A 19,438-nucleotide genomic window follows, 5' to 3' on the forward strand; every position below is an offset into this window, starting at 1 on the left:
ATTAAATTAATGAACAAACCTACATGACACATTAGCATAAATATAATATACTTAAAATTTTGGGTTTTTTTGTGCTCATTTGGGGATGCTTGGAGCTTTTTCCAGGCTCTGCACTCAAGGAACAATGCTGGAGGGACTCAAGAAAACATAAATGGTACCAAACATTGAGCCCAAGTTGACTTCATATATTGCAAATGCCCTACCCACTGTACTCTTTTTCCAGATTTCTATTTTTTTCTGAGAAAAAGAAAAAGACAAATAGCTCATTTTATTATGACTCATTTTGCTCCCCTTCATAAATATGTTCTTTTTTCTTTTCAAATAAAAAGTTATAGCAATTTTGTGTTGAGAAAGCACCATTTTTTATTACTATTTTTAAGTTTTTTAAATATCTTTATTTAAACATCGTGATGACAATATGATTGTAGTTGGGTTTTAGTCATGTAAAAAACACCCCCCTTCACCAGTTCAATATTTCTATCTTCAATGTCCCAAATCTCCCTCCTCCCTACCCCACCCCCGCCTGTGCTCCAGACAGGCTTTCTACTTCCCTCATTCATTCACATTGTTAGGATCGTTCTCAATGTAGTTATTTCTCTAACAGCACTCATCACTCTTTGTGGAAAGCACCATTTTCTTAATAAAACATACTCATCCTGATTTTCAGTTATATTTAAGGACTATCGATTGTTTTAAGCACCTTTTTAGATCTAATGCATATTGTACTATTATATTTAATTAAGGAATATTAGATTTTTATATATATATATATATTTTTTTGAAAATTAGAAGTTAATTGTAGATTTACACAGATAATACATCTTCACCGTATAAGAATCAGTCAACATGATAATTCCCCTTGGTTATAAACTAGACTATTTCTCTGAAGGTGTCTAATTTTTAGATTTTCATCTTCTTTGGTTAACTGAATTATTTTTTGAAATTTCTGTTACTTATTTGGTTCAAGTGCCTTAGGTCATGAGTAGTAACTATTGGTAATTAAATTCTCTCCACATTTTTTCTAAGTTTTATTTATGAATCACTCAAAACTTCAAATTTCCAGAAATTACGTACCACTACACAGTAGTTTTTTTTTTCTCTGAAAAACAAAATTTTTTTGAACCATTAAAACATGTAAGTTATTATATTTCAGATTTAGTTTAAATACTTAACTTAAAGGAACACCATAATAAAATAAACATTCAAATATTAATAGAAATTATCTTTCTTGTTTAACATTTTGGGCATGTTTCCATAAATGAACATTGCCTTAAAAGATTTCAGCCACAGTTACAATAAGGATATCAGTATCAGAGAAATCCAAAGCCAACCCCAAAGAGAAAAGTTCATTCTTAGGTTTCCTCTATTTTCTTTTTTTTTTTTAATTTTATAATAGCTTATTTTTATTGAGGATCAGAAGTTAATATACGGCTCAGTGAGCTGCGGGCCGTCGCGGGAGGCTCCAGAGGCCGCGCGCCGAGTCCGCCTTGCGAGAAATAGAGCGGACACCAGGCGGGGAAAATCCGCGAAAGTACACCGGCCCAGTGGGGCTCAGCTGTGAAAGACTGTGAGTGTGACCTGTCTATGTCTGTCTACAGTCCTCTTGCGTGAAACTCTTGCGAGTGGGGCAAAAAGAGCCTCCAGAAACCTCGCTCGCCCAGACGCCATTTTCAGGGAGGGACTTCAGAGCATAAAAACCGGCTAACCTTTGCAAAAGCTGGCTCCCTGTGTGTGACACCAGGCGGGGAAAATCCGCGAAAGTACACCGGCCCAGTGGGGCTCAGCTGTGAAAGACTGTGAGTGTGACCTGTCTATGTCTGTCTACTGTCCTCTTGCGTGAAACTCTTGCGAGTGGGGCAAAAAGAGGCTCCAGCGGAGCAGGGCCGCTCCGCTTCGCTACGCGGCCGTGCACTCTTTCTAAGGAAAGAACTCCATTGCAACAAGAAGGAAAAATCACACTAAGAACGGCGCTATATCACAGAAGCAAACATTTCTCTCTGGACTGTCTTCTCTGTTGCATGCTCGGGCCTAAGATTTGACCCAGTGTGAGGCTTCATCCACGGAGGACTCCCCTCCCTTAGAGGCAAGTCAGCCCATCCAGAAAGGGAGGAGCCAGAGGAGTGTGCTGCCTACATCATATAGACAATGAATACCACTACAACACGTAGAAAAACCCACAATACAAGTGTGACAATGGGGAAACAATGCAGGCCAGCATCAGACATAGAGAATGAAGATGACAATTCTGAGGACCAGATAATGACTGAACAACTAATCAACCTCTCAGATAAGGACTTTAGACTAGCAATATGGAAGGTGCTCAACAGACTCCAAGAAACCATGGATCGAGTTGAACAGAACACTAATAAGAACCAAGAAAATATGAAGGCAGAAATGACAAAACTCCAAACTGAAATAACATGTCAACTAACAGGACTGAAAAAGTCAGTAAACGAAGTGAATGACAAAATGGATAAGCTCTGGGACAGGGTATCAGAAGCTGAGAATAGACTTGGTGCTGTGGAAGATGAGATACATAACAATTCCATACAGCAGGAGAGATTGGACAAAAAACTTAAAGCAAATGAGCAGACAATGGAAAAATTAGTCAAAGAATGGGAACAGACGAAAATAGAAGTCTATGATAAGATCAACAGAAACAACTTAAGAATCATTGGAGTCCCAGAGACCCAGGAAGAAAATTTCCAGGAAGAATCAATGGTCAAGAACATCATTAAAGAGAAACTTCCAGAGCTAAAGAATATATGTGATCAAATCCTGCATGCCCGAAGAGTACCAACCAAAAGAGACACCAGAAAAACCACCCCAAGACACATCCTAGTCACAATGACAAATCCCACAGATAGAGACAGAATTCTGAAAACAGCAAGATCAAAAGGGGAAATCATGTTCAAGCAAGCTTCCCTGAGATTTACAGCAGACCTGTCACCAGAAACGCTCAATGCCAGAAAGCAGTGGTGGGATATTGTGACAAGACTGAATGAAATGAATGCTTCACCCAGAATACTATACCCAGCAAAACTCACTTTCCGGTTTGATGGAAGAATACATGGTTTCACAGAAAAAAAACAGCTCAGAAACTTCACAGACACAAAACCAGTCTTAAGAGAAAAACTGAAAGACCTAATCTAAGACAAGACTACCCAAAAGACACACCAAATTTTGAAATAAAGATGGCGTTAAATCCCAGGACAATTCTTTCTCTCAACGTCAATGGACTAAATGCACCAGTTAAGAGACACAGAGTGGCTAAATGGATCAAAAAACTCAATCCAACCTTCTGCTGCCTACAAGAAACGCACCTGAATAGTCAGAACAAACATAGACTCAAAATAAAAGGCTGGAGAAAAGTTATCCAAGCAAACAACACCCATAAAAAAGCTGGAGTGGCCATACTAATATCAGATAATGCAAACTTTATACTCAGGAAGGTTGTAAGGAACAAAGACGGACATTTTATATTAATCAAGGGGTACGTAGAGCAGGAAGAATTCACTCTCCTAAACATATATGCACCGAATGAGGGGCCAGCAAAATATTTAATACAACTGTTGACAAATCTGAAAAATAATATCAACAACAACACAATAATTGTGGGGGACCTTAACACGGCTTTGTCAACACTGGACAGGTCAACCAGACTGAAACCCAACAAGAATATACTAGACCTGAGGAGAGAAATGGAAGAAAGAGGCCTAGTGGATATATATAGGACTCTCCATCCCCAGAAACCTGGATACACATTCTTCTCCAATGTACATGGGACATTCTCCAGGATAGACTACATGCTGGCACATAAAACATACCTCCATAAGATCAAGAGGATAGAAATTCTTCAGACTACCTTCGCTGACCACAAGGCTCTGAAATTATTTGTGAACTCCAAAGGGACTCAGAAGAAACACTTTAACACCTGGAAGTTAAACAGCCTCATGCTCAATAACCAGTGGGTCCGAGATGAAATCAAGGAGGAAATAAAAAGGTTCCTGGAAACAAATGACAATAAAGACACAAACTCTCAGAACTTATGGGACACAGCAAAAGCAGTACTGAGAGGAAAATTTATAGCTTTGCAAGCACACATCAGGAAGGAAGAAGGAGCTTACCTGAGTAGCTTAATGACACAGCTAATAGAACTAGAAAATGCTCAACAAAAGGACCCAAGAATAGGAAGACAGAAGGAAATAACAAAGCTGAGAGCAGAAATCAATGAAGTGGAAACTCAAAAAACAATCCGAAAGATCAACAAAAGCAGAAGTTGGTTCTTTGAAAAAATAAACAAGATTGATAGACCACTGGCAAACCTAACAAAGAAAGAGAGAGAGAGAAACTTGATAACTCGTATCAGGAATGAAAAAGGAGAGATCACTACTGATATGACAGAGATTCAAAGGGTAATCAGAAACTACTTTGAAAAACTCTACGCCACTAAAAATGAGAACCTGGAAGAAATGGATAAATTCTTGGACTCTTATAATCTTCCACGGTTGAAGGAAGAGGATGTAGCATATCTAAACACCCCCATCACCATTGATGAAATTAAAACAGTAATCAAATGTCTGCCGAAAAACAAAAGCCCAGGTCCAGATGGATTCACTAATGAATTCTATCAAACTTTCCAAGAGGAACTACTGCCAATCTTGGCAAGACTCTTTCATGAAATTGAACAAACAGAAACACTTCCAAATAGCTTTTATGAAGCCAACATCACCTTGATACCTAAACCAGACAGAGACGCTACCAAAAAAGAAAATTACAGACCAATATCACTGATGAATGCAGATGCAAAGATCCTCAACAAAATCCTGGCAAATAGGATTCAATGCCTCATTAAGAAGATCATCCACTACGATCAAGTAGGTTTCATCCCAGGAATGCAAGGCTGGTTTAACATCCGTAAATCTATCAACATAATACACAACATCAATAACAAGAAAAATAAAAACCACATGATCATATCAATAGATGCAGAGAAAGCATTTGATAAGGTCCAACACCCATTCTTGATCAAAACTCTCAGCAAGATGGGAATGGAGGGAACCTTTCTCAATATAGTGAAGGCCATCTACCACAAGCCAGTGGCAAATATTATCCTCAATGGAGAAAAACTGAAAGCCTTCCCTCTAAATTCTGGCACAAGACAAGGCTGTCCTCTCTCACCACTCCTATTCAACATAGCACTGGAAGTACTTGCTATAGCGATTAGGCAAGAAAAGGATATCAAGGGAATCCAGATAGGAAAGGAAGAAGTCAAGCTCTCACTGTTTGCAGATGACATGATACTCTACTTAGAAAACCCTAAAGACTCTATTAAAAAGCTTCTAGAAACAATAGACTCATATAGCAAGGTGGCAGGCTACAAAATTAACACACAAAAATCAATGGCCTTTCTATATACCAATAGTAATAAGGATGAAATGGACATTAAGAAAACAACCCCATTCACAATAGTACCACACAAACTCAAATATCTTGGAATCAACTTGACTAAATATGTGAAGGACCTATACAAAGAAAACTATAAAACTCTGCTCCAAGAAATAAGAGAGGACACACGGAAATGGAAACACATACCCTGCTCATGGATTGGCAGGATTAACATCATCAAAATGTCAATACTCCCCAAGGCATTATACAGATTTAATGCCATCCCTCTAAAGATACCCATGACATTCTTCAAAGAAGTGGATCAGACACTTTTGAAATTCATTTGGAACAATAAACACCCTCGAATAGCTAAAGCAATCATTGGGAAAAAGAATATGGGAGGAATTACTTTTCCCAACTTTAAACTGTACTACAAAGCAACAGTTATCAAAACAGCATGGTATTGGAATAAGGATAGGTCCTCAGATCAGTGGAATAGGCTTGAATACTCAGAAAATGTTCCCCAGAGATACAACCATCTAATTTTTGATAAAGGAGCAGGAAATCCTAAATGGAGCAGGGAAAGCCTCTTCAACAAGTGGTGTTGGCACAATTGGATAGCCACTTGCAAAACATTAAACTTAGACCCCCAGCTAACATCATGTACAAAGGTAAAATCCAAATGGATTAAAGACCTCGATATCAGCCCCAAAACCATAAGATATATAGAACAGCACATAGGCAAAACACTACAGGACATTACAGGCATCTTCAAGGAGGAAACTGCACTCTCCAAGCAAGTGAAAGCAGAGATTAACAGATGGGAATATATTAAGCTGAGAAGCTTCTGCACCTCAAAGGAAATAGTGCCCAGGATACAAGAGCCACCCACTGAGTGGGAGAAACTATTCACCCAACACCCATCAGATAAGGGGCTAATCTCCAAAATATACAAGGCACTGACAGAACTTTACAAGAAAAAAACATCTAACCCCATCAAAAAATGGGGAGAAGAAATGAACAGACACTTTGACAAAGAAGAAATACACATGGCCAAAAGACACATGAAAAAATGTTCCACATCACTAATCATCAGGGAGATGCAAATCAAAACAACGATGAGATACCACCTCACACCCCAGAGAATGGCACACATCACAAAGAATGAGAATAAACAGTGTTGGCGGGGATGTGGAGAGAAAGGAACTCTTATCCACTGCTGGTGGGAATGCTGTCTAGTTCAACCTTTTTGGAAAGCGATATGGAGATTCCTCCAAAAACTGGAAATCGAGCTCCCATACGATCCAGCTATACCACTCCTAGGAATATACCCTAGGAACACAAAAATACAATACAAAAACCCCTTCCTTACACCTATATTCATTGCAGCACTATTTACCATAGCAAGACTCTGGAAACAACCAAGATGCCCTTCAACAGACGAATGGCTAAAGAAACTGTGGTACATATACACAATGGAATATTATGCAGCTGTCAGGAGAGATGAAGTCATGAAATTTTCCTATACATGGATGTACATGGAATCTATTATGCTGAGTGAAATAAGTCAGAGAGAGAGAGAAAAACGCAGAATGGTCTCACTCATCTATGGGTTTTAAGAAAAATGAAAGACACCCTTGTAATAATAATTTTCAGACACAAAAGAGAAAAGAGCTGGAAGTTCCAGCTCACCTCAGGAAGCTCACCACAAAGAGTGATGAGTTTAGTTAGAGAAATAACTACATTTTGAACTGTCCTAATATTGAGAATGTATGAGGGAAATGTAGAGCCTGTTTAGGGTACAGGCGGGGGTTGGGTGGGGAGGAGGGAGATTTGGGACTTGGGTGATGGGAATGTTGCACTGGTGATGGGTGGTGTTCCTTTTATGACTGAAACCCAAACACAGTCATGTATGTAATCAAGGTGTTTAAATAAAAAATAATTAAAAAAAACTAGTTAATATACGGTTAACATTATTTCTGCACACATCTTTCCAACAATACCCCCATGGCCTGAGCACTTCTTACCTTCACAGTAGCCCAAGGGCCCCTTTCATAATAGCTCAATCCAGGGCCTATTTTAGTAACATAGGATTGAAACATAAACCAATCAGATTTGTACAAGTACAACAATTTTAACCAATGGGAGCATAAACACATTTTGATGGCGGGAAGGATAAAGAGGAACCTGGCAGGATGGGGGGAGGGGAAGCAAATTCTTAAACAAATAGCTAATTGATATTTACGCAAATACAATTATTTGTTTAGCCTATTTTCCATTTAGATCTATCTTTTGTGCAAGCAATAAGGATCATAATTTAAACTTTACAAAAACATATATATAACTACATGCTTGAGAGTAGTTACAAAAACAGGTTCCATGGAAAGGTTAAGGCATCTGGTTAAGCCAGATTCTTTGTGCTGAGCTAAATTTATTTGCAGAGTTTTCTGTTGGTTCGGGGTTATGCAAACTTTTGTGGCTTGAATCAGACAGGCGGTGGAAAATTCATTCAGAGTTCCTTTGATATGTGGGGTGCTCGATCTCCCACATTTCCCCCTGTTTAGTATACAATATGGAAGGGACAGACGTGCCTCGGTGGACTGGCCACACTGGGTGAAGAGGTGTGGGGCTTCCAGTCACCGCATCTGCTACCCTTGATTCAGTCGTTTCCAAAGCTTGGCAAGGCACAGATTGAGGTCTATGCGCCAGCTCCTCGATAACTTCAAACTTAAGTGGCAGAGAGTTGGCAGGAGGGGAGATGTCAGGTGTCAGCTGGTCTTCTGAGGTGCATAGTTGTTGGTATAGAACCTTTGAGTCCTTTCTGGTTGCTTCATCCACTTGATTCTTTACGAAGGTGGTGAGTTTGCGAAAAGCCCAAGGACCAAAGGAAACTAGCAACATAAAGCCAATGAAGGGCCCCAAAAAGGCTGGGAGCACTGTTGTTATCCATGGAGTGGTAGAAAACCAATTTTTGTACCAGCTCTCACTCTGCTCTATATCTTTTTGTCTATTTACTAAATTATCCTCTATGTGTTGAATGCTATCTCTAGCTAAGCCGAATTTATTTTAAAAAGCAACATTTTACTCTAAGGATGACACAAATTCCCCCCTCCCTCAAAAAAAATGTTAAATTTTGAACCACGGCGGTTATTCTGCACTCTTTGCTAGGAAATCAACAGTAGTGTAAACTTCTTTAAGTTTGTAAACATTTTTAGCAACAGTTATAAGGCATTAGCAGATTCTAGAGTATGAACCAATGAATAAATATTTGTGCTTACACCAATAACACCTAGGCCTTTTAATAAGGCTAGGGTGATGGCAGTGTTTGATTTTTGTACTGCAGCGGGGAGAGACACAAGATTATATTTAAGAGGTAATAAGGCAATTTTTGATCTAACAGTCAATTTAGGCATTAAAACAACCAAAACACAGTGGTACTAGGACTAAAGAAACAAATGTAAAACAATGGGGGAGATAAACTAGTGAAACAGGCAAAAAAACGTTAAATTGGGGGCAATCATGAACTGAAAGGAGAAATCAACGACAAGAATTTGATTACAATTTTTTCAGATTATTAAAATTTGCGGCAGGGAGGTCTTGGAAGAGTTCTTGCATTGGGGATACTTTTGGAGCTAGGCCCAGTTTCAAGGAACAGTCCGCGTTAGGGAGAGTTAGTAGGGAGGGCCTCGCAGCATGAGTCCACAGGGGAGTTGGCTGTCTTTTCTTTCAGGAGACGAGGTGTGGGTTTATCTGGGTGTCCCCTCGCCTGGGTGCAGGGTACTGGTTCGTTGAGTAGGAGGTCGATCTTGATGCCTAATAGAATAAGGACTGAGGGTGAAAAATTTTAATATGGTGGAAGATCTGGATGGGATTGAGGGGTAAAGGGATAGTTGGATTTCCGGAGGGGAGAAAGGGGAAGGTATATGGGAAGGGTATGAAGGAAGAGAAAAGAGAAAATACCTTAGAGAGAAAAGGGGAAGAGAAAGAGAAAAAAGCAATAAGCAGAATAGAGAAAAAAAAAAGAAAATAAAAGTAGTAAGAAGAGAGGAGAGAATAGCAAGGGAATGCTGGTTTAATTAAAAGTGTTCGAAGAATCGAGCCTGTGGTTTAAGTCTGTACGTCTCAGGTACTGCTTCGATGATCTGAATGATCACGTGCTTCAATTCCTAAATGGAGGTATTACCTAGAGATAAAGTGTATGTTAAAGAGTTTTCTCGTGGCCATCTCGTAGTGCATGCAAGGTATGGTATCCCATGTGGTATCCCGAATTGCCACCTTAGTTTGTCCGCCCTTTGTATCCAAGGGCACCTGTGGACAGAAAAGCTGAGAGGTTATTTAAAATATAGTAAGATAAAGGCATTAAAAGGTAGTGTTATGGTATGTTGCCATTGCAGTCCGTGATTTCCCTTGGTGTTCTATACTTGTGTTCCTGTATACGAACTCCAAGGGATTATTGTGGGCCTTTGTTGTAGAAGTCTGATTACCTACCTGTTCTCTCTATGCTGCCGTTTCTGTTGTTATTGTTTTCTTTATGGTATATTGTGTAATCAAAATTTTGCATTATTCCTTTTTCATGTATTTTGGACACTGCTCCCACGTATATGTTGACTATTACAGTGTTCGGAGTTTCTACCATGTTAAACCCTGTTATTTGATTGTTAAGTATTAGTTGTGTATAAAATATGTGTTCTAGGTGTTTCAGAATAGTGCTACCATTCTGTATTTTTCTTTTGTCTTCTGACTTACTTCGTTTAACATAACATGATCTAGGTCCATCCACGTTGCTGCAAAGTCTGTGAGTGTATCATTTCTAACTGCCATGTAATGGAATATTAGATTTTTAAAATTTTATTCTATTGAATCTATTGTGATATACAGAGTCCTTCCTAGTTGAATTTCAGATATACAGTGAGTCAGGGCCATTCCCACCACCAGTGTCAATCTCCCTCCACCAATGAACTCAGAGTGCATCCTATACCACCACACTCTGTGCCCCCTAGCCTGCCAGTATAACAGACCAATTTAAATTTAGATTGTTAAAGTTTAGGTCTCTTGATTCTACTGTCTTTGACTTTGGCTTAGATATTTAGTTCTGTTATTATTTTTCCCCACCAATTCGTCTGAGACCACTTGGCCCCTGGCTCCCTAACCTTTATTTTTTTCTTCTTAGCTTTATAGAAAAATGCAGAAATATGTGGTAGAACTAAATAATCTGTATCCCAGGGTTCTATAAAAAAAAGGCAGAAAATCCTATTTAAAAGATAAGAAATAAAAAAGAAAATAATTGTGTGTGTATATGTGGCAGTTTTTTGTTTGTTTGCTTGTTTTGTTTTGCATAGGTACTGAAAAATATGGGAAAAATAGAAAGAAAAAAAGCCTTTGACTTAAAATCAGGGAGACCTTCCCATGAAGCATCTTGCCATAAAAACTATAGGCTCTGGGCATACTAAGTTGTCTAAACCTAAAGTCTTTCTTTGTAGTCCCAGTAAAAGTCCTTTTCAATCACAGTTGTCACAGTCAGGTCTCTATAGTTAGAGATCCTGGGTTTTGTATAGAACCTATGTCGAAGTCAGGGTGACATGGAGTGTTTTCTGGTTTCATCTCACCATTAGGTGGCAATGCAGGGAATCCTGCTCTGAAAGTAAGTTGTTGCTGTTACCAAGTCATCAAGGTGTCACATGGAAACACTTTGGAGCAAGTCAGTGCCAGGGCAGCATTGGGGCCTTCCCTGATAGTAGTCTGATGTTGTATTACATAATTAATGATGGAGCTGGATGGGGCTGGATGGTGATGGATGCCATTCCAGGCCACGTGGCTTCACAACCCCATTCAGCCGGTGAGTTCCAGGCCCAGGTGAAACGTGAAATCACTCACTCACAGGCAGGCTTCAGGAAGAATCATCTTTATTCAGGCCCTAGCCACCACATGTGTGTGACCTATGTCATAACCTTTCAATCATTCAGCCATTCTAGGCTTGCTCTGCATCTTATCCTCTTTTCAGCCATCTTCCCTTTGGGCTCCATGCTGCCCAAAGAGCCAAAGGGCCAAGGTCCAAAAGCCAGGGAGCCCAGCCGGGCAAAGAGAGGAACGGCAAAAGGCCCGAATCCCCTGGCTCAGAGGTTTATCTATTCTTTCCAAGACCCCTCCCAGGAACCTCCCAGGAATGGGCCGGGTCTTGCAGGTAGGGTTACACCTACTATCCGGTTCCCAAGACCCCTCCCAGAAATGGGTGGGTTTTGGGTACACTACAGTCTGATTCATGGTGTTGATCCAGAAAACCATGCTGGTTCCATAGATGGGATCCAAGGTTCAGGAGTGACTGGCCAATCAAGCCAAGCCACTATGTCAAATGGTCAGGGTGAAAGGTCCCACTGCAATATAAAATGTATGTGTTTTTATCCCTGTAAGAGCTTTTTACCACACATAAGATTTTCCCCATTTTAATGTGCCTATGCAAAAAAAAGTAACAATGCCACATGATATTACTGGTGCATATGGGGGTAAAAATAAAAAGCTAAACAATCCCAGTACCTGGTTCTAACATGAAGTTAAAACCCAAGATAAACTTACATAGATTGGTTTTTAAACACATTTTTAGACACAATGTATATTGTACCTTTCATAAGCTTTATCAAAATGCAGTAGTTGTTTTTGATCAATGAGTTAATGGGAATTTCTTGCTAGACTGCAAAGACATCATTGTACCCACCACTTAATTCAGATACTTTATCTGTTAAGTAGCAATAACTATTTACAGACTGAGAGTAAATTTCATGAACTGTCACATATCTGTGTTCCATAGGTAAAAATCCACTGTCTACTATAAATATAAACTGGGCAACAAAACATTTGATATGATTTATTTTATTGCAACATTCTCTTTACTGTGGAGGCCTAGAATCCAACACAATAACTTTGACCTGCACCTTTACACAACTAAGAAAGTATTTGAATTTATAACCAGTCATAGTAAGTAATCATTTCTTTTTTGTCTAAAATTTCAGGAATTCCTTTCTACTTTATTAACTTTTAAAAAGTACTTATAAAATAGAACTCTACAAATGATTAGTTAAAACTTAGAACACCCATAGGAAAAATGTGTAGTCATTTGGAAATGCTCAATAATTTAAAATATTCATAGAAAGAAAGATGAAAAAGCTTGGGCCATGCTCAACACAGCTTCTCTGTAAATTATTTGCCATGGTATTTTCATATAGCATTTTGAATTCTAGTGTTGGAAGCTGCAGTCTTCAGTCTTCACTTAACAGCATAAAATAGCACATGAGAGATCTGAAAGTTAGAACACAGGTAAGGAACATGCCATGCTTGTGGCAGAAACCAGTTTAATTCCCAGCCCAATTTGGTCCCCTGAGCACCTCTGAGGAAGCTGTGGAGGCCCCTAAGCACAATAATGTGCAGCTACATGCAAGTTACATGCAAGGATAGTGCCCAACTCCCTTTCTGGCTCCATGAATCAGATCCTGATACTGATACGCTCTTGATACTGGAGCATGTACAGCTCCATCACCATTGTCAGCTCTGAAGAATATTCAATGGCCATAGGGACAGACAGATTGCAATGGTTTAATTCTGATTTTTTACTCATGATATAAGTAAATGCTATGCCATTTGAGATTGGTTGTATTTGGTTTATTATTTCAGTGGCCACCAGTTTTTTGAGAAAACCACCATGTGCCAATGGGGATATGAATACTGGATACACTCCTTTAAATTTATTTTTTTAAGAAGATAAACCTATGTTATATCACAAAGAAGCAATCTAGAAATGATCATGAAAATACAGAGAAAAATTACCCAGCTGGAGAACAGATAGTGGAGTTAACTTCCAAATAAAGATGTGGAGAAGAGTTAATAAATTGGATAGACATTAATTGAATAAAATTAACAGGGCTTGCTCTTTGAAATATATAAGAATCCAATTCAAGGTATAAACTCATTCTGAATGGCAGAGTAGGCCATATCTGAGCCGAACTCAAAATGGCACTCTTACTGTTTTCACGAAAACAGTTGACCTAATATTATGGTTGCCATGTTTTTCTAATATTCTGGTTGCCTTGTTTTTGTTTTTAAAGTCATTGCATCTCTTATTGATTACCATGGGGAAATGATTTGAACTTCAAATGAACTATGTTCTCAATTATTACAAAGTAATACATTTGATTATTTTATAAACATGATTTTCTTCCTAATTAATTATATCATCCAATTTAATAAAAAATGGAATGGTTTATATTTCTGGCACAGAGAAATTTATTCCTCCAATATAGTTTCTGTTGTTTTAGAATCAAGCAATTTTTACTCCCAGCTAAAGTCTAGATCTCCCAGATGATTTTTAAAAGGGGCCTTAATTATAAAGGTGAGGTATCAATTATTAATATCATATATTTTTATTTTTTTATTTTTTTGGTTTTGGGGGTCAAACCCAGCAGCGCTCAGGGGTTACTCCTGGCTCCACGCTCAGAAATCGATCCTGGCAGACTTGGGGACCATATGGGATGCCGGGATTCGAACCAACGACCTTTTGCATGAAAGGCAAATGCCTTACCTCCATGATATCTCTCCGGCCCCCTAATATCATATTTAAAGATAACTCTATTGTTGCCACTTCCAATAATACTTCTTTACTTTATCAAGAGTATAGGTAGGTATTCACCAGAAAACAAAAAACAATAATAAAGAACAGAAAGATAGATAGGCAGGTAAGGCTCTTCTCTTTTAATCAACACTGCTCAGATTTCCAGCTCTACTATAAACCACCTGAGCCTTCCATGGGTGATTCCTGAACAATAAGGAAAAAAGCAAGCTTTGAGCACCTCTGGGTGTGGTCCATAAACCAAAATAATAAGAGGAATCAACTTACCTTGGATTTTTTTTTATTAAAAACTGGTTTTTGAATTGCATCTTCCTGATGATTACTCATGTGAAGCATTTTTTCACGTGCCATCTGTATCTCATCCTTGAGGAAATATCTGTTCATTTCTTTTCTCCATTTCTGGATAGGGTTAAGTGATATATCATCTCACACCATAGAAACTGGCACACACTACAAAGAACAAGTACAACCAGTGTTGGCATGGATGCAGGTAGAAAGGAACTCTAATTCATGGCTAGTAGGAATAATAATGGCCCAGCCTTTTTGAAAAAAATATGGATATTCCACAAAAAACTACAAATTAAGCTCCCAGCAATACCACTTATAGGGATATGTCCTAGGAATTCAAAAATACCATGCAGAACAGCCCTCTGAATTCCTATGTTCATCATAGCACTATTTACAGTATCCAGAATCTCGGTACCCAAGAAAAGATGAGTGGCTAAAGAAACTGTGGTATATCTACATAATGGAATATTACTAAACTATTAGGAAAAATTAAGTCATGAAATTTGCTTATATATGAATGGATATGGAGATTATTATGCTAAGTGAAATGAGTCAGAATAATTCATATAGAATAATCTCACTCATTTGCATAAGAAATAAAAGATAGTATGTTAATAATATCCAGAAACAAAAGAGATGAGAACCAGGATGATAAATTCATGGTAGGAACTTTGTCACAAAGAGGATGAATCCAGTTAGGGTAGATAAAGGTCCACTGTGACAATGGTAGTTGGACCTGATCACTCTAGACAAGAACTAAGAGTTGTAAGGGGGATAAAGTGATATACATGATACCTCTTTATTAATAATAGTGCAAACTACAGTGTCAAAAAGGAAAAGGGGAGAGACAGGTAAGCAAATTGCCTGTCCCAGACACAGGTAAGTGTTGGTGGCTGGGAGGAAACTGGGGACATTGGTGGCAAGAAGTGCACTGGTAAAGGGTGGAGTGCATCCTATGACAGAAACTCAATCATGAATGATTTTGTAATAATTGTGCTTAAATAAAATAATAGGAAAAACTGCTTTTAGATAAAAATTAAAATAATGCATCAGGTCTTTTATCTGTATCTAGAAAATACACTTGATGATTCAATTTATTAAGTTTCCTATTTAATTAAAAAGGTTCTCGGGGGCCGGAGAGATAGCATGGAGGTAAAGCGTTTGCCTTTCATGCAGGAGGTCATCCCGGCATCCCATATGGTCCCCCGTGCCTGCCAGGAGCAATTTCTGAGCCTGGAGCCAGGAATAACCCCTGAGCACTGCCTGGTGTGACCCAAAAACCTAAATAAATAAATAAATAAATAAATAAATAAATAAATAAATAAATAAATAAAAAGGTTCTGAAATTCATGCTTTCTAAATTTTTAAAAATTCTGATTTCATGGCTAGTATAAAATATTTTTCTTGATAAGCAGAGAGGATTTATTATGGTTATGAACATCTTTGTTTCGTAGCCTAAATTTTATTTAACATAAAATTATATTAGAAAATAAATAACTTCACAGAGATACCTCTAGTACAAAAGAACTTTATTCATTTTTGCTGGTAGTTGGAGAGGAATGTTGGTTCAGACCCTGACAGTGTTCAAGAGCTATTCATGCCTCTGTTCTCTAGAATAAATAAACCCACTCCCACCCACAGTAGTCAAGAGATCATCTATGATGCTGAAATTCTAACTGGGGTTAGCAGGATGCAAGGAAAGTGTCTGCACCCCTGGTGCAAGTGCCACAGTTCCTGTTCTTCCTCATCAATTTCTTTATAGTCACTCATTTAATCTTTCTGTTCATAGTTCAAATGATGACCTTCATATATATGTTTTTCCTACTATTTTCTAGTTTTCTGAGTAAACATCATATCCTTTGCAGACTAAAAGTTTAATTTTCTGCTCTAAAATGTATCTTTTATACTTTTATACTTATAATTTATACTTTTATATTTTATGCTTTTATTTTTAAACATTAATAAATTTAATATGTAATGAATTTTACACCTCATTATACAGTCATATATCCTATTATAATTTATATTTCTCAAAGTAGTTATTTTTTTCACTTTTTTATGAATCAATAATTTCCCAGACAACATTCTTCAGAATTTATTATAATACCAATTCATTGAAGAAACACTTTTCTTGTTCATCTAAAACTGATCTTATTGCACTTTCAAATATCTATTGGTTGAATTTATGGCATTTACTAGCAGTTCTATTAATACAGTGACACCTTCTCTATTCTTTATGGTTTCTACTGTTTCTGGTTTCTGAGAAGTCAGCTGTCAGTTATGTGAAATCTTGCTTCTTTGGAAGAAATCAGTGTTACCTTCAATTCCCTGATCCCAGCCTCCTTTTAAGATTTTTCTCTCCCTCATCCCCAGCTGTTCTATTTTGACATGGAAAGTATATAATTCTTTTCATTATTTGGTTTGTGTTTTGGAGAACCTCATGCACCTGCAGTTTGATGTGATTCATCCGTTTGGGAACATTCACAGTTATTATTTTTTTTAAATATTGCTTCTGTTGCATTTGATTCCTCTCTCCTTTAAAAATATTTTAGTTTTATTGTCTATGTTTCTATCTCTTCGTGTATTTTCCATCATTATGGTCTCAGTATTTGATCTTGCATTTTCATCTTTTGACATATCTTCCAGTTCATTATGGCTCTTATCAACTATGTCTAACCTGCTTTTATACTAATCTAGTGCGTTTATAACTTTAGTTACCATCTTTGAAAGTCTAGAAATTTTGTTTTGACTTTGTGTTTTTTTTCTATCTGTTTGTTACACTCTATTATTTGTCAAAGATTTTAGTATTATTTTTTGAGAATAATAAAAATATTTAAAACTAATATAATTTAAATATCTGAAGCCATTTCTGTTTTCTTTTGCTATATAATTCTTTTTCACACAAAATATTATATTTTAAAAATCTGGAAATTTTATATTTTGTTAAGTATTTAATTTGAAAAAATTACAAAAGGGTTTATGATAAAGACATGTCTCAGAAAAAATAACTACAACAATCTGAGTAAAAGAATAAATTATAAGATTGATATAATATATATCAATTATATCTTATAATATATAAGATTATAGAAAGAATCCATATATTAACAGGTAAAAAATGACAAAAATATAACATACGTGGTATCCAAAAGGAAAAAGTGATAAAAAGATAATGTAAATAAATAATATTTCAAAAGAAAAAGAGATAAAAAAATATATAATATAGAAAAGAAACGAATGTCTGAGTCTACAATCAAGCTATTTCTTATTTAGTGGGAGAGACTATCTATACCCAGGACTCAAAATGCCTCTGTTCTTCTGCTGAGCAACATTCCTGGCCCCACAAACAATATATATATATATAGTTTTTTTTTTTGTTCACACCCGATGGCGCTCAGGAGTGGCTATGCTCTCAGAAATCACTCCTGGGTCGTCAGAACATATGGGACCCCTGGGATAGAACCCAGTCCGTCCTGGGTCAGCTGCGGGCAAGGCACACTGTGCTATAGTTCCGACCCCCAAACAATCTATTTTTGATGAAACTATGACACAAAACAACCAACCTCAGGGGCCGGAGAGATAGCACGGAGGTAGGACATTTGCCTTAAATGTAGAAGGACGGTGGTTCGAATCCAACATCCCAGATGATCCCCCGAGCCTGCCTGGAGCGATTTCTGAGCATAGAGCCAGGAGTAATCCCTGAGCGTTGCTGGGTGTGAACCAAAAATCAAAAAATAAAAACAATAAAAAATAAATAAAACCAAACAAACAGAAAAACCAACCAACCCTGAAAAAATAGTCATGATAATTTTTAGAATAAATAATTAGTAATATCCAGGAAGAAGCCAGAAAGATAGCTCAACTGGATAACTTTTAGACAATACAATTTTTGATTTTTTTTGGGGGGGGGGGCTCACGCAGCAGTGCTCAGGGGTTACTCCTGGCTATCTGCTCAGAAATAGCTCCCGGCAGGCATGGGGGACCACATGGGATTTGAACCAACCACCTTAGGTCCTGGATCGGCTGCCTGCAAGGCAAACACCAATGTGCTATCTCTCTGGCCCCAATTTTTGATCATTTTTATCCCAAATAATATCCTAGCAAGAAGCCAGAGAGATAGCTCAACTAGTTCAGATAGCCCAACTAATGCATGCTTTATATATTTGGGAGACCTGAGTTTGATCCCAGGCACCCCATAGTCTCTTGCACCCTACCAGAAGTAGCCCTGAGCACTGCCAACTGCAACTCAAAACAACAAAATGAATACATATTAAAGACAGAGAAATCAATTTATGTGCAAGAAGGTTAATAACTGAGTCTCAGACTGCTTCATTACAAAGTTAAATGCAACTAGTTGTATTGATTATTAAGTGACAATAACTCATAAACATAGAATATTTTAAAAGAAAAACAGAGGCTAGAGCCTCAGTGAGTCTTTCTCTAAAAGGAACTATGCAACCATAAGCCCAGCCAATATATATATATATATACTCTAGAAATCTTATTCTTTTGACACATTTAAGATATTAAAAGCATCCTTAGATATACAGAAAGCAGTGATAGATAAGAAATGCACAGCCTAACCTTACAGAACTTTCATAACAGCTGATAGAAAAGACACAGAAAGAAGGAATTAATGTTAATTTTTAGGCTTTATGATCACAATAAGTAGAAATGCTCTACACTAATAATGTACAAATAAACATAAAAATATTCATCCAGATGAGACAAAAATGGAGAGAAAATTATGTAGATTCCATATTATGTATATCAAGAAGTCTGTTATGTGTGAAATTTAAATGTGCTGATTCAAAGTTGTTGGGTATTTTTTTCTGTTTATTGAGGGGCTGGGAGATTAGTGGGTGCTCCCCACCAGTGCTCAGGGCCAGGCCTCACTTGTGCAAGACAAAATGCTCTCCAATGAGTGTCAGGGTTTTTAATTTTGTTATTAATATGGGTGTAAAAATTAACACTGCTGGGTTCAATCATGAGTTTTTTTTGTTTTGTTTTGTTTTGTTTTGCATATATAGCTCGCAAATTCCTTACAGTTAGGCCTCAAAAGATAGTACAGGGATTATAGTATTTGCCTTGCATGGACCATAGTTGGATCCCACGCATCGCATATGGTCTCCTGAGAACTGCCAAGAA

General features: G+C 37.5%; 1 protein-coding gene across 1 annotated transcript in view; it reads right to left on the reverse strand.

The window, feature by feature from the left end:
- Positions 1-19,438, reverse strand: part of GUCY1A1 (guanylate cyclase 1 soluble subunit alpha 1) — an 825,102-nt gene that overhangs the window by 632,418 nt on the left and 173,246 nt on the right. The gene's annotated exons all lie outside the window — the stretch shown is intronic.

The sequence above is a fragment of the Suncus etruscus genome, chromosome 3, assembly GCF_024139225.1.
Source record: "Suncus etruscus isolate mSunEtr1 chromosome 3, mSunEtr1.pri.cur, whole genome shotgun sequence".
Lineage (NCBI taxonomy): Eukaryota > Metazoa > Chordata > Mammalia > Eulipotyphla > Soricidae > Suncus > Suncus etruscus.